Genomic DNA, 14,432 nt, shown 5'->3' with positions numbered 1-14,432 from the left:
TCTCCAGACCCAAGGTGGAAGGTGGTTCAGGGGAGGTCAGGGGGTGGCGTTACGTGGGAAGGAGACAGAAGTGATGCCTGGTGGCAGGGCACAAGGTGGGAGTCATGGTGCTGTCGTCCAGTTGGTTTTCATGGCTGCTCCCTGAGCTGCCCTCAAAGAGGAAAAACTGAACACAGTCATGCAACGCCTCCAGAGAATGAAGGCAGCTGGGTTCTCCTGGGACAAGCCCAGTTGTCAGGATCACGGAGGCATTCCAGGAGGAAGGCAAGGGGCAAAGGCTGCACCGCTGGCCAGACACCGTGCCTGTAACTACTCACAACACCCACTGGCGTAGCCTCCTGACCCTTTGGCCAGGCTCCTGTGACTTCAATTCTCCCCCAGGTGATCATTAACCTGAGAACTATTTTGACTACAGGTGCTTATGGTTATATATTTGATTTACTTTTAAGGTATACAACGGAGGCAGAACAAAATGACGTTTTTATGGTCTTATTTGTTTTTTTCTTCAGTAAGCTTGTACTACACTCATTGCACATTTCTCCAGAAAATGGGGGGTGGGGGGTAGCATGAGCCAAACAGACAAGTTTTTACACACTCCATCTTTCAGTTCATTTGGCTTAAGTGTACAAGAAATGACCTTAATTGCCAGGATTTGTGATTTCAATAAAAGTACTGGCAAAACCATGACCCCTCCGCCCCTCCGCCCCCCCCAATCCCATTAGAGAGGAGACAAATAAGGCTTTAAAAATTGCTATAAATAATGAGTGCTTTAAAAGTTAATCACAACTGATGTTTAAAATTTAAAAAAAAATACAATTATACTGTCTTTGAAAAAAAAAAGTTTGGTGGCATAAGCTTGTAATCCCAGGGTTTGGGAGGTAGAGGTGAACAGCTCAAGAGTGCAAAGTCAAGTTCTGCTACATTAAGAGTTCAAGACTAGGGTGGACTACATGAGACACAGCCTCCAGTCTGAGTACATACATACTCACACATACAACTAATAATTCCTTCAACTGACAGGTGACTTTCTAGTTTCCAAAGCTTCACCAGGATGCTTCATTTCCTGCCTTAGCTAGCAAAGCCCTCCATCATGCAAGGTGTGTGTGAGTGTGAGTGTGAGTGTGAGTGTGTGTGTGTGTGTGTGTGTGTGTGCTTGACCTGTCTAATATGCCTGACTGATAGGAGCTAATTCCTTCTGCATGTGTCCACCATATTCATGAGAGATGAAAAGTAAAAGCTCGCATGCAAACATCAGCTCAGCTTGCTACAGACTACTTGCTACAGACTACCTGATCATAAAACCATTTTCCCAGCTGACTCATTCTCTATCTCTTTAGCCAATAAACACATTTTGCAAGTCAAAAATGCAAACACAATAAAACCTGGACCAGAACTGCTCCAACTTTAACAAGCAAGTATGTGGATAATTTTCTCAAAGTGAATGCCTTTTACAACACTTCACTGACCTTCTTAGGAGAAAGAGGGGCAGAAAAGAAATTTCAGTCAAACAACAAACTTAGTTTAAAGGAATAGCCAATACTTTCAAGGGTACAAGTCTGTGTAAGTTGAATAAACTTGAACTTGAGATTCAAAGCCTTTTGAGAGATTAGTTTGAGGGGGGAAAGAGACAAGAAAAGGCTAATGGGGAAATGAATATGAACAAAATATGGTACTGTATTTATAGAAATGTCCCAAAAAACCCATTGTTGTATGCAATTAATATATATTTAATAAAAGAAAGGACAGGGGGTGCACTGATCAGGTTAGGTGTAATTAACATTTCCAAAAGATACACCCCCAACCCCCACCATCAGCAGTCAAAGTATATATTTCTGTCATGTGTTCAATTGTTCAGTTTTCCCAAACTAACTTTATACTAGAAATGTACCAAAGACACACACACACAGCTAAAGAAAACAATAAATCGAGTCAGTGGGCAGTGAAATACTTTTTTTTTACATGACTACAGCACATCCCAGAAGTGAAAAGGCAGAATGTTATCATCAAAATGCAAATAAAACAGAAGATAACAACGTGCACACGGCAAGAATTCTGTTATGCAACTAGGAACAGGTCCTGGTGCAAGATGAAAGTTAAAAAGCAAACTCCCACAGCAGCCTGAGAGCCAGTATCAGCTCCATCCAACTTCCTTCAAATCATAAAAGCTGACAGACTGCTATGGAAAAGTAGCATGGCCTGCAACAGGCACTTAGAGAAAGGCAGCCAGCAGTGGTGTTGCACAGAACTTCTGCAAGGCAGGGAGCTTCCCCCATTTAAACCTGCCTTTGAACCACAGGAGGTGCAAGAAAAACCAGGATCATTTTCTTTGTAATAAGCAAAACACATGTTTTCCAAAGTTTAAGCAACTTGTGTGCTTAAGAAAATAATCTGCTTGAGTGCAACTGTCAAAAAAAAAAAAAGAAAGAAAGAAAAAAAGAAAACAAAACAAAAAAGAAAGAAAAAAAAAAAGCTCTTGAGGTGCCAGTCCCTTGCTCAGTGACAGAGGGCGAGGATGCATGGATGTCTCACCTGTGTAGAAGTCCTAATGATACCTATTTTAGAAATCTCCTAATGTGCTCTGAGGCAGAAATAAACCCATTTGCCTTCTACTAGCTTTCATTGCTCATAATTTACCATCTTTCAAGGGCCCAACACGGAACACAAGCTAGTGAAATATTAAGATAGGCTTGCACAAGGAGCTTAGGTCAATCAGCTTTGTGAGTAACCCTACCACCTAAAACTTGAAACTCGATCTCACTGAAATGACAATCTCATGCTACACTCAAAACCCGGAACTGCTTCATCCTTTCCTATTTCACACTGTTCTGACAAAGAGGAAAAAGACAGGAAAAGAGATGGGGAAAAAATAAGTCCTAAAATCATGAAACTCTCAAATAAAGCATAAATTCACACCAGTACAGCAATAAAGCCTGCAGCTCCTTCAAGAATTAACGGTGGAAGTGAGACCTTTCCGGTATTACTAGCGCCCGGAGCAGAATTCCCCTGAATTCAGTGCCGGCACACAGCATTCAACATGTCACAGGCACTCCGCTCACACCCTTGCGTTATTGTGCGCGAAAGCTGGTTACCAAAATGCATTTCTGTACATGCGTGTCTGGCCAGAGCGTTTCTATTCTCTTTGTCTCGTGATCTGCCGGGCAGTTTCTGCCTTTGGGAAGGAAGTGGCTTGCAGACAATTCCCCTAGATATTTTAGCTCTGGCTTGCACGCGGGCCGGTTCTCCCTGGCCCGCAGCTTATTGCTGGGCAGGTCTCTCCAGGGTCGCCCCGCGTTAGGAAAAGCTGGATTTCCGGGCGGTGCCAGGATCCCACTCATTATGCCTCCAGCAACCTGCCCAAGCCCGGCGGGCGCCAGACGCCGAGCTAGAGCCCCAGCCACCGACCGCCCCGAGGCGCACTTCCCCCACCCCGGAAGAGGAGGGAGGCAAACTTCGGAGGGCGGGGGCTGGGGGCGAGCTCTGGGGACCACCATGGCCCAGCACCGCCGGAGACACCGGCTGCGGCTGCCGGGCCTGGAGGGTACGGCGCGCATACGCAAAGGCAGCGATCCAGGCGCTCTTCTCGCGCGCTCCCGGCTTCAGAAAGCTACAGGGCGATTGGGGACCCTCGGAAGCCTGAGGTGACGGAGGAGGGGGGGGTAGCCGGTGACCGCTGGCAACTCCGGGACCGAACGCGCCCGGCGACGAGCAGAGCCGGCCCGGGATAGCACGGAGGAAATGAAAGCAGGCGGTGGCTGCGACCACACAGACTGGTCACTAGCCCAAGAAGGCTTCCCAGCAGCCGGGAGATGCTAGCGACGAGGGGCTGGCAGCCAGCTCGCTTCCCCTTGAGTGGCTCGGCAGCAGAAGTGGCTGCCGGTGACAGGAAGAGCAGCGGCCGTGCGCGTTCGCACCGCTTCCCCCTCCCGGGCACACCGAGACCCGCCGCCGCCGCCTACCTCCGGGTCGGCTCGCTTCCTTCCTCTGCCGGGCCTGGGCTTCAGCAGCTTCTCAAGCTTACAGCTCCCAGGCTCCTGTGATCCAGCTGCGACCTGCCGGCGCTTCGCTGTCCCAGTTCCGTGGCTGCACAGCCGTCCTCGCTGCTGCCGCTACCGCTGCTTCCTCCAACTCGGCTCCAGCTGCTAGCTACTCCTCGCCCAGAGCCCACAGCGCCAGCGCCTGGCGACAGCCCCACCCCGGGCCCGCCCCTGGGCCCCGCCCCCAGATACACACCAATCAGCGCCCGTGACCCCGCCCCCAGTGCCCGAGCCCCGCCCTCCGCCTCTGCCAGTCTCCGGGCGGGCTACCAGGGTCCAAGCGCTGTACTCCGTGCTGCCGACCTTGCCCTCGCCCCCGCCTCCCGCACGGGGATGCCCCGGGCGTCTGGACGTCGCGGGCCCTCCGCTACGGAGCGCTCTAACTCTGCGTGCTTGGGACTGGCTCGGCTGCGGGGCGTCTCCCAGGCCCGAAGCTGGGAGTTCAAATGGGGATCGGTCGGGGGAGGTGGGAAATAAGTTCAGGCCTCCCTGGAGCCCGGCTTGATGCCTGCGAGACCTTGCCTCTTTTGAATCCACTAAGAGCTTCAGGACAGTGGCTGAGTTCAGGAAGATGCAGATGCGAGGGCTCGCCAAAGCGGGGAGGCCCTGTAATTTCTGGCCTCGCCTGCCCAGCTTCCTTAGTGGTCAGAAAAACCGCGCCACCCGGCGTGGCACTCCCGGGTGAAGGAGGGGTGAAAGGGTGAGCTGGAGCAACGAGTGCCCGCAGCCTGCGGCCGCCTGCAAAACCCTGGCACGGCTGCCTCCAGGAACCAAGGCGGGACCTAGAGGAAAAGGAGAGTTCTGTGATGATCTCTGGCAGTCCTTGCAAAGCAGAGCCTATGTAGGTCATTCAGCCAGTCCACCTTCTAACGCTTCTGATAGGCTGGAGAAGCTCAAATGAAGTCTATGGTTTCTTAAATGTAAAAATGTAGATCTTTGGAGTAGAAAGCACTACAGAAGCTGCTCAAGAAAAAAAAAAAAAATGATACTGGCTCAATCTTCCCATGATAAGAAAAGATGACAGCCCGCGTTTTGTCTTTATAAAAACGTTCAAGAATTCATGAACTTTTAAAAATTTGCTCCCAAGATATGTCATCATTTTGTAGTTCAGGGACCTGTAGCCACCCACCCTTTTTGCCCTAAAGTTCCCTTTTGCATCTATTCCGGCAACAATACTACTTTTTCTTAACCAAGTACTTAGTCTATTGTCAAATTCTAAATGTGGTAGTGTATTACTGAGTTTTGGAAGCAGAGGGGAAAAATGAAATTCACAGTTTATGCTTAACAAATGTAATCACGTTTAAAGGTGACTCCCATTCTAACAGAACAGAGATCTCAGTACACTATTCAGGTACTAATAGTTCTGTTACTCCGGGTATCTTTTAAAGACAAAAGCAGGCTGCTGCCCATGTCACGTTTAAGAATTCACCTACCATTCAATATGTGGTGACAAACACCTGTAATGCCAGCACTTTGAAGCTGAGGCCATAGTCTCAAGTTGAAGCCAGCCTAGTCTTTATAGAATCTCTATAAATATTGATTATGTTAATTTGTATAGGGAGATCCATCTTAATTATGAGTTGAATTACTCCCTGGGCAGGAAATTCTGTACTGTAGAAACGGAGAAAGCAAAATTGGCACTGTGCACGCATGCATTATCGGTGGCTCTTTTCTGATTGAGGGCGTAAGGTGACCAACTAATTCAAGTTCCTATGGCCTTGACTTACGATGATAGACTACCCTGAACTGTGAGTTAAAAGCTTTCTCCCGTAAGTTGCTTCAGTCAGAGTATTTAACCATGGCAATTAGAAACCGAGATACCAGGGTATATTCTTTGTAGTCTGTGAGACGAAGAACCTCCTGGTGGATAGCAATGCCGTGTTTCCTGTGGTAGAAGCCCTTGGCTCTAATCCAAACTAAGACAACTCAAGAAATAAAACATTCACAAATGTTTCCCTCTCCTCTGAAGAAGCTGAAAATACAAACTTTTCTAGCTCTGTCCTCGCTTTGTGCTCACTGGAGTTCTGGAAAGAGACTTCAACATAGGATCCTATTCAGCTGTAAAACAGTGCATAATTCCCAACCGCACGCCTCATAAAAAGTCTTCAGCAATTGATTATGTGCTTATACTTCATTATAACTGAGCACAACGCACAGCTTATGTCAGGGGGTCACATGAAAGAAAAATAATTTTTCCATACACAGGCAACAAATGATCTGTTTCATTTGTATTAAATTGATTATCTTCCCACACATCACTGGTATAGTATTCTATTTTCATTTCCCATAGATTTTATAAATTAAAAGCAATAACAAGACAATGTGGATATTCATACTTGGAGTGTGTGGGGCATATGTATACATATGTGTATGCGTGTGTGGGTGCCTGTGTGCATGTGTATACATATTCACATGTGTATGTGTGTATGTGGGCCAGTGTGCATATCTACACCTATTCACACACGTATGCATGTGTGGGTGCCTGTGGACATATCTATACATATTCACATGTATATGCATGTGTGAGTGCGTGTGTATACTTAACAATGGAGTCTTCCTCACTCTCCACCTTATGGATTGAGGCATGGTCTCCCACTTGAGCCTGAAGCACCCCATCAGATAGTACAGCCAGCCAGTTTGCACCAGAATGTCCTGCCTCTGCCTCCTGTACATTGGGATTTCAGTCCAGCCCCTATGCCCACCTAGCATTTACTTGGGCGCTAGGGATCTGAACTCCGGTACTTACCCTTGCATGACACGTTCTTAGCTTTAAACTTGTGGTTTTTAGTAACCTTTTCTTGAGTAAAATCTTATCTCAAACACAAAATGTAACTGTTTTAAAGCAAGAAGCTGGTATGATAAGGCAAAGGGGGCCCTGTGCCACGAGCCTTCCTTTCATTTCTACAAAACCTCCAGATAGTCAGTACTACGAGCATCTCCTTGCAATTTACTGGAAATATAAATTATCTGTCTTCCCTAAACCAAAAATGTCAGATTGGAGTGGGAAGTGGGGGGGGGGGGGGAGGAAGCTGTTTTAGGAAACTCTCCAAGCCATTTGCTGTATGCCGGGGCTTGAGAATGATTGCCCTGGGCCTCCTGGGACATACTGGAACCAACCCCAATAAATGTTTGTATGTCATATAGACACAGTGTCTTCTAGTTTGCTTTCTATTGATGGGAGAAAGACCATCACTAAAAGCAGCTTTAAGAGGCAAGGGAAACCCACAATCTGTCATGGAGGAAAGTAGAGGCAGGAACTGAAGCAGAGGTCATGGAGGCATCGCTTGTCTTACTCTGCATAGACTCCTCAGCTTTCTTTCCTGTACAATCCAGGATCACCTCTCCAGGGGTGACATCACCCACAGTGGGCTGCACCTTTCCACATAAATTATTAATAAATAAATAAATAAATAAATATCCCACAGTTTTGCCTATCAGCCAATATAATCAAAACTATTTATCAATTGAGAAGCCCTCTTCCCAGAAGACTCTACCTTATGTCAAATTGACAAGCAAACAAACAAACAGCACATACAATTCTACCAATACTTGTCAAACTGTTGGCTTTGGTTATGGCCTAAAAAATGTCCTAAGATCTGAAATTTCCAACAGGGATACATGAGTGTTATTGCTTATATTGCAGAGAGGCAGAGATGGCTTGGAAATCAAAGTCAATCAAGGACCTGCACTACAGAGAAAGATTTTGAGTAACCAAAACAAATTAAGACAATAGCCTCAACAATGAAAACAAGTAGTCTGGGTCCATTAGCCACCTGTAGTAACAGTGATGTTAGAATGTGCTTCCACTGGGCTTGAAACCTGAGTGTGTATTTTAGGGTTTCAAACACAAATCGAATGAGTACTAGTGTCCTGGAGTCTTCCTCAATAGCAGATCCCCCAGACCAGCTGCACCAGCAGAATTAAGAATGTGTTACAGATGCAGAATTCCAGGTCCTATCCCATCCAGGTCTGGATCACAAGCTATAGTTAAACAAGATTGCCAGGCGATGCATATACAGGTTAAATGATGTGTCTAAGTGGCCCTCAATCTTAATCATAAAACAATATTGCCTGAAGAGTTTACCAAAATCCCAGCTCTGCTCTGTATCCCACCGGTGGATTGATTCTATACAATGTCTAGAGGTGAGCCATGAGCATCAATTATTTCTAAGTCTCTTTACATGACACCAACGTGAATACAGCTTTTAAAAACTACTGCCTTGGATAACCCAAGTGGGAAAGATATCGTTAGCAATGTAGACAGAAGTCAAAACATCTGATCTCAGGAAGAGCAGCTGATGCTGGGCTAACTGATGGTTGCCACCTAGACTGTAAGTCCGGGTTTTTCATACCTTCAGGCTTTCAGAAAGATACTGGAAATCTATGTTTCTAGGAAAAGTCCTGATTATTACATGGTAGCAACTAAATCAGAGTTTTTATTTTGTCTTTTTAAAATGTGGGTTAGGCCAAGAGTATGATGGTCACCTTTGTGAATTTAAAATAAGTAAGTTAAAATTTAAATTTATTTAAAATAAGAGGGTGTTCGGGTTATCCCAGTGCTGAATCCCGGTGCTAATACGAATATGTGATTGTTCAACATCTGCTCTTCAGGAACATTGTTGACACTTGATGCCTCAGAGTTAGTGACTGCTGAGGATCACGTAGTCTTTTGCTCAATGCTTTTCTTTCCTCCTTTTTTCTCTGCCTAATAGTTGAGAAGTACTTGGGGTGAATCCAAGCTGTGTGTTACCTCAATATCTTCAACTATTATGAGTATCTAGGTGAAATGCATATTGTACAGAATTCTGGGGGAAAAATTATTGACCAGGATGCTTAATGCATCCTGGATTTAAAAAGCTAGCATTCCTATGATTTCCCATTTAGTTGTAATAAGAGTATACAAACTTATTCAAAGCTTATTGCATGTGAATTCTGAAAGAGCGAACCTCTCCACTGTATTCTAGAGAGTGAATTAGCGCATAATTCCATGCTTACAGATCTCTGATGATGGCACACGCTCTAGAGGCCCTTGACTTTTGTGAGTGCATGTGAGTATGAGCAAGCATGCATGGGTACATATAAGATAGTGGTAACTAAATCCAGGGCTTCATAGTCAAGTGCTGTCATGCCTTGTGACTGCCTCCATATAGGTATGAGGCAGAAGCAAGTATTCAGTGGCCATTTAAACTAAAGTCTTTCAATATCTTCTCTTAAAACCATCTTCAAATAAAAAGGTAGACTTTAAAGCTATATGATTGGTTAGGTAAATAAAATATAAAACAAGCAAATTTTAGGCATTTTTCTTGAAAATCAGGTATGTTTTCTCATTTTTATAGCTTTATTAGATGGTAGAGTATTTGGTACCTTGTAAGCACTCAGTAAAGGAGAAGGGTCAGAAGGGTGGGATTTCAGACTGACTGCTGGATTACTATATCTGTGACTGTTAAAATATTACAGTGTAAGCACATCTGGGGGGGCAGATAAACCAGAGCCAGATCAATGAGGACAACATACCACTAATCTATAGCTGGTGTAACCCATCACTGGTCATAGGATCTGTGAGAAGGTATGTCCAAGGAAAAAAGACCCTTAATCTTACCTCTCACCATATAAAAATAAACTTGAAATGGATCAACTTACATTCAACAGCTAAAGCAATAGAACTTCTCAAAGTTTTGGGAAGGCTTGGAAAAGTTTTCTAAAATATTAGGACACACACACACAAACCTTGCATTGCAGGAAAGGAAAAGAAATATGTTGGACTTTAACAAAATTAAAAAAAAAATTCTCCCCAAATGATATAAAATTAAAACCCCAAACTTGATAAGAATACATTGGAAAATTTTACAATTGAATAATAAAAATTGTAGTTTTGAAAAAAAAATGGTCAAAATGTTTTTGAACAAAATTTCAACAAAGAAAATATGTGGGTGGAAGACTAACTTTCATATAAAAATCCATATGGAAGTGCAAATTAGAACCACAGATGTCCATCAGACAATATACATCATGTCCACACGAGCTGCATTAAGCAATAGCTCAAAGCTGGGAACCATCCAAATGTTTATCACCACATGAGTAATAAGTACGGCCACGTAACACTGAGAGCACATACGTGTGTGCGCGTGTGCGTGTGTGTGCGCGTGTGCGTGTGTGTGCGTGTGCGTGTGCGTGTGTGTGTGTCGGAATACTTTTCAGTGAACTTGCTAAACACAGATGAACTTTTAAAAAACATCATGCCTACTGAGAGAAAAAAGACACAAGCACACCGTTCCATCGGCATGAGATATCTCGACTAGGAAAATTTGTAGAGAGAAAGAGAGTTTTTAGAGAAGGGGGGCAGAAGGGCTTGGTGGGTGCATATGTTTTCATTTGAAGCAATCAGTGGCCATGAGTGTGTGATGCTGTAGGTATAATAAATGCTACTACTGCACCCTTACAGTAGAAAAGATGCTTAATCTTATTGTAATTTTGTTATTTTGTTATGTTATTTTGCATTTTCCAAGTTCTCAATAGATGGTGGTTGGATGGAAAAGGGAATCATCTATGTGCTTAATAGAATGATGGAAAATTCTAAAGGTTGACCATGCTGTAGATTTACTTTATTGCTTATGTTAATTGGGCTCCCTGTCTGTGTGTGAGATGCTTAAGGTCCCTGCCTCCAGCTGGTTCTAATCGGTAAATAAAGTTGCTGGGGCAGCCAATGGTTGGGCAGGGAGACAGAGGCCGGACTTTGAGGATCTCCAGCAAGGAATGTGAGGGAAGAGGAGAATCTCCATGGCCAGGAGAGTAAGTAACAATTCAGAAATATCAGAGTGGAGAGTGTGTTAGCCTAGGAGAGGGAATGCTCAGCCATTGTGCTGTTTAAGGCATATTAAAATAGAAGGCTGTGTGTGTGTGTGTGTGTGTGTGTGTGTGTGTGTGTGTAATCCCATGAAACTGGCAGAGATGATATGGAATGGGACAGACAAGAAAACAGTTAAGTAGTTAAATTAAATGTGTATCCACAATAATATCAAGGTGTTTCCCTCCTGTAGAGCAGTGGTTCTAATGATTTGATTTAATTGGGAATCTGTGAGTATGAATGTTAAAGGTCCTCATTCCTAATTGATCAATAAATAAAGATGCCACCGGCCAATGGCTGGAGGTGGGGGGGAGAAAGAGGCTGGATTTCCAGGTTTCTAGGAAAGAGGAGGGGGCTGGGGAAGAGAATGGAGATACTTGGGGGAGAGAGATGGAATGGAACAGACCCAGAGCTATAGGGGAGAACTTCGGAATTGTAGACAGAAAAGGAAAGTAGTCCATGGGATGGCAGCCGGAAAGCATCTTGGGCAGCAAGACCAATGAGCTTCACAGAAGGTAACTGGGCAACTAAACTGAGGAAAGATTTAGAGGTGTTGAGCTAGAAGTAAAGATAAGGGCACACTAGATGTGGAAGGCTTAGAAGAGCCCAGCCACAGAGCCAATAAGGAAAGTTAAAAATGAACTAATATGTGTGTGTATTTCATCTGTGGATCCAAGAAAGTTCCTGGGCAGCTGCACACCTGTGAATCACTGGGAGCTCAAAGCAGAGTAGCCCAAACTACTCACTACACCCTCCTGGGTATATGGCTAAGAGATATGAAAGCACAGGCCCACAAGAAGATCTGTAAGTGTCCATACAAGTTTTATTTGCAGTTCTAGCAGCAACAAACAGGTGAGCAAGTAAACGAACTTTGGTATCCTCTCATAGTGGAATTCTGCTTGTCAGAGGGAGGAAAAAGAGGAGGAGGAAGAGTAAAAAGAGGAGGAAGAAGATGAAACAAGAAAGGAATAAACTGTTGATACACACAACCTGATCAATTTCAAATTATGATACCTAGAGAAAAAAAAATGGCCCAAAATAAATGGTCTACATGGGACATGGTTAAATGTACTTAAAATGTTAGAGAAAACAAGCTAACCCGTGACTAACACTAACCCGTGACTAACAATTTGGTCTGCCTGGATGATGTAGTGTAGAGAGATGGATAGTCCAAGCAAAGGCATGCAGACATTTTGGGGCATGATGACTGTTCATTGTATATATTATGCTGCTGAATTCTTGGCCTCAGGTGTTTGTCGAAATTCACTAAATTTTACCCTTCAAATATGTGCAGTCTGTTATGCCAATATAAGAAAAAAATAAAGGGATATCTTTCCCCAAATCATTCTACCTTCAGCCAGAAGTTGCAATGATTAATTGATTTTGTTTAAAATAAAGGGAGTTTCCTAATGTCTTCCATAAAGTTGCTGTAATAAATATTCAGGTCTACAAAGTACATGCCATTACTGATGTTCTCTTTGATGTGATGTTCTTGTCTAGTACACAGCCTGTATAGGAACCTGAAAACCTCCTTGCTCACCTTAATTCCTTCCTGATTCTAAGGCAACTGAGAAGCAGAATGATTCAGTGAAAGATTGCTGTTTCTGCAGCTGCTGCTTTGGAAAGAGCCTTACTATGTAGCTCAGGCTTGCCTGAAACTGGCTATCCTCCTGCCTCAGACTCCCAAGGGATGGAATTAAAGGTGGGCCCTGACATGACTGGATTGAAAGGTTGCTGTTTACGGGTAGATGTGGTAGAGACTCTTGTAGTATATTTCCTCCTTACTATAACCCCCTGTTAAAATCTCCCAGGCTCCTGATAGAAGTGGATCCATATTCTGTGGATTGTCTCATGAAGAGGAACATGTGCCTGTTCTCTCTCTTCCTATTTTTTGGATGGCACACAGTTACCACACTTTTAATTAAAGCCTTTTCCACAAAAAGTACAATTCTCCTAGACTTTGGGCTTCTTGACTTAGTATTGGATTTCCGTGTTACCTCTTAGAGACGCAAACTTAATTACTTATTTCAGACTTGATGATATAAGATTTTCCCCCACTACCATTCACAGGCAGTCTCCCAGAATGATTCATTTAAGTATCAATTACTATATTGATTTCTTTTCTTTGAGGTCATTTTTTCCCCAGTGTTCTAGAGTGGCCTTATTTTGACCCAAGCAACAGTCTGAGATCACAGGAAGCATGTCAGCTGAATTCCAGAAGCAACTCCAAGGCATTCTCTCCTCTTTTTAATCTGAAAATGAGCTTGCATTAGAAAGAAACAGGGAGGGCGAACACAGCGAAGAGGCAGCTAATAAATTACGTTCCTTGGTGATTCAGCTAATTGGAAATTTAGCCCAGGGTTGATTATATTCCACACCCAAGCCTGGAGCGCTGGCACACATTGTCAGGGCGCTGCTACAGCTGCCAGGGCAAAGGATTTGCTTAAATCTGCTCTCATTGGCACTGCCAGCATAAAAACCAAGAGCAAAGTCACACAGATAGATAATGAGCCCTTTATCAAGGAAACTGTGTTGGACAATGTCACCACTGAGAGAATTTGCTAAAAGAAACCCCAGTCTTTGTCTCCTCCATTGGATGAGCCCCAGAACTGTTGCAACTGCTGACACAACCTAGTCCAGAGTGCTCCCAAGAGTGCTCACGCGGGATGCAGGAAGCACATGACCATCAGCCTCCTCTATCTAACCCCAATCACATAGCCTTTTCTCTGGTCCCACCATGATGTGTGTGTTAAGAAAAGGCTTCTGGTCAGATGAGGCTGGTTTGAGCATGATTTCTCTGATTTCTCCAGCAGCATTGGAATCTTTTTGTCACTCAAAGTCCTCATCGGGTGAACATCATGATGCTATTGAGTGCTTTCTCCCCGCAGTCATAAGTGAAGTGCGTTTTGAAGGTGTGACAACAGTCATGTAGCATGTTTCCTGGGATGTCGCTCTTCGCTGCCCTGTTGGAAGCGGTACTTTATGTGTTGCTGTCCACAGAGCTCTCTACTGGATGGCTTTCATGTCACATTTGAAGGTTTAGTTCCTAAGGAGGCTTTTACAAAAGTCATTTGACTTGATTCATTGGCCCTAGATTATAGGCAGAAAATGTATGACAAGTTTCATTTTGACAATGACCTAACAGACTCAGGGAGGTTACATCCTTGGGCCTGGTCCCAGAGATGTACAAGAAAGAGCAGAACCTTTGCTCCCCACTTGAGGACCACACCACCTGTTGCCCAGTTTGCCCCCAATTCTGCATTCATAACCTGCCATATCTAGGCAATTTTATCTAACACTATAATTAGCTAACCTATTGTCTGCACATGTTGGGGAGGAACTTTGGGGGAGTTCTAACAGGCCCTCAGAAGGTTTCCCACCATCCTTGTATAATAAGCAGGTGTCATATGCTCCTAGTTTGACTTTGGTGTTTCTGATGAGGTAGCTGGGCTCTAAAATAAGTTTGACAACTGTATCTCCACTGCAAAGGTATTTTCTGCTCCAAGTCACAGAGCTGGTTCATGCCAGAACCAAGATAAGAGCTGAAGTACATC

General features: G+C 44.2%; 1 protein-coding gene across 2 annotated transcripts in view; it reads right to left on the bottom strand.

Annotated features, from left to right (window-relative positions):
• Positions 1-4,174, bottom strand: part of Pik3r1 (phosphoinositide-3-kinase regulatory subunit 1) — an 83,882-nt gene extending 79,708 nt beyond the window's left edge. For both annotated transcript variants that reach the window (XM_034523312.2, XM_076916274.1), the window contains exon 1: positions 3,957-4,174. The gene's annotated coding sequence lies outside the window, so the exon portion shown is untranslated. The remainder of the gene's footprint in view (positions 1-3,956) is intronic.
• Positions 4,175-14,432: the final 10,258 nt, after the last annotated feature.

The sequence above is a fragment of the Arvicanthis niloticus genome, chromosome 19 (assembly GCF_011762505.2).
Source record: "Arvicanthis niloticus isolate mArvNil1 chromosome 19, mArvNil1.pat.X, whole genome shotgun sequence".
NCBI lineage: Eukaryota > Metazoa > Chordata > Mammalia > Rodentia > Muridae > Arvicanthis > Arvicanthis niloticus.
This window is presented reverse-complemented; position numbering and strand designations above follow the sequence as displayed.